Source organism: Orbicella faveolata, unplaced genomic scaffold (genome assembly GCF_042242905.1).
Source record: "Orbicella faveolata isolate gen_17 unplaced genomic scaffold, um_ofav_v1 contig_14, whole genome shotgun sequence".
Lineage (NCBI taxonomy): Eukaryota > Metazoa > Cnidaria > Anthozoa > Scleractinia > Merulinidae > Orbicella > Orbicella faveolata.
Window position 1 is genome coordinate 5,050,517 of NW_028301541.1, and position 1,984 is coordinate 5,052,500.

Sequence of the window (1,984 nt, forward strand, 5' to 3'; positions counted from 1 at the left end):
TATCACAGTTTCTGCCATCCTTTAGCGATATGATACGGCAATGTGACTCCGACTTCCGCCCTTGCAGGTCTGTACTCAGGCCGGTTGCTCTGTACTGTCTTCCTTGGGTGAGACGTCATTAAGCGCATTCGAGAATAAGGTTTTCCTGAGTGTTATAAGTCTTTTTGGCGGCAGTGTGCTCATTATCTTGTATCTTGTTGGCGTCCTCTCTCCTCCGCAGGGGCTCTAAGGTTTTTCGGGTGGGAAGAATGCGCTGAGTAATGTAAGTGCGGGCACGGCGGATTCATATAACGAACGTTCGAACCTGTTGTTGGTCTCAATTTCCCGCTCTTTCTGAGTTCTGTTCACAACTCTTGCCTTTGGGCTGGTTCAATCCCTGTAATATTGTTTGCTGACACAAGCATTCTGTAAGGAATGAAAAAGAAAAATGCATTTAAACTGGAAAAAGAAATAAAACACAGGGCCTTACGCGAAATGGACATGAATAACGTGATCCCGCGTAAACTCCCGCGTAAAACCGTCTCCCACGCGAAAACTATCCGTGACGTGACACGAAAGAGACTGGGAACGAAAGAGAATTCCAACATGGCCGTGGAAACTCGCAGTTTTGAGAGGATTATAAACTTATTTTGGTGCCAAAGATACGACGAATCCGCCATCTGTGGTATGAGTTGCCTTTTTAAACATATTTTTCCTCGTCTGGTTGGTTTTGAGGGCAAGGAAAATGGCTTTGGCGGCTACAGAACACTGAAATGAAGACCACGTTTCGTATTGCGATCGCTGACAACAGCTTGGCAATTCCGCAAAACTCCTACCAAAGGTAAGTTTAGGCACAAAAGCTGCTGTTTACGAAAATATGTTTTTCTACTAGTGTTTCGCTCTTGTTATTGCCTGAGAAAGCTTTCAAGTTGGTTGAATTACATCAGTTAGAAGTGTTGCGCTTTTATAATTTATACAGCGGTGAATTCAAATTCTTCGGTTCTTACACCTGGCACGTGCTAGCCGTTGTTCCGTGCAAAACATTTACGAGACTGATCTTTGTTGGAGCTTATAGCTTACAAAACGAAATTCCAACCTCTTAGAAATCCTCTCACACAATACTTAAGGTGTTAAAAGATGCTAAAAGGATAAAAGGTGCTAAAATTCTTGATTTAAACACAAAGGGTTTCCATCTAATTTGCATTTTTGCACGTGGTATCTTGAAGTTTTGTAAAACTCTTGGATTCCTTTACGAATTTCAAATATGCCATACAAACTAACTGCTCTAAATTATTATTGTTATCTGCCTGTTTTTGTAAAATAGCATTTTTTCTCAAAAAGTGCTTATTTTTGATAGTAGCAAAGGATTTATGTGTGACACATGAAAAGTATTATAAAACTAAAGGACAAACATGATTTCTGAATTCTTTTTTATTTTTCATGTTCTCCCAACATCCTGTGTGGGGTTAGGGGTTGCGAATAATGAATGCAAAGACTACGAGAAGGCGAGATTAGCATTCTTCTTTGCAATCTGTGTCAATATTTATTAGCATAGTTAATTAACATTTGGTGCATGTGCATACTCTGTGTGGTGTGTACCCGATTGTACATATATATTTAAGTCATCTGTAATTTATGCATGTGCCAGTTGCATCCAATCTTGGTTGCTATCAAGATGTCTTCGAGGAGTTCAATTAAAGTTACTTAACGTTGCACAATCTAAGAATTGAAGTAAACAAACAAATCAGTATTTCAAGACTTTCTTAGCTTTGCAAAAAGTCAATCTTGACTGGGAGATGGCTTTGTGTATAAACCAAGACAGGAAGACTATGGAACGCCAGGACTGTCTTATGATACTTTTTTTTATTATATTGGGTGGTTATGTCATTATATTGAGTAGTTATGTTATTATATTCGGTGATTAACTCATTATACTCGGTGCTTATTCCATTATACTCGGTGCTTATGTCTTTATATGCGGTGCTGTCTTCATTATATTCGGTGC

General features: G+C 39.1%; 1 long non-coding RNA gene across 2 annotated transcripts in view; it reads left to right on the forward strand.

Annotated features, from left to right (window-relative positions):
• Window positions 1–569: 569 nt before the first annotated feature.
• Window positions 570–1,984, forward strand: part of LOC149113709 (uncharacterized) — an 18,988-nt gene continuing 17,573 nt past the window's right edge. For both annotated transcript variants that reach the window (XR_016206328.1, XR_016206327.1), the window contains exon 1: window positions 570–820. This is a non-coding gene — a long non-coding RNA (uncharacterized LOC149113709). The remainder of the gene's footprint in view (window positions 821–1,984) is intronic.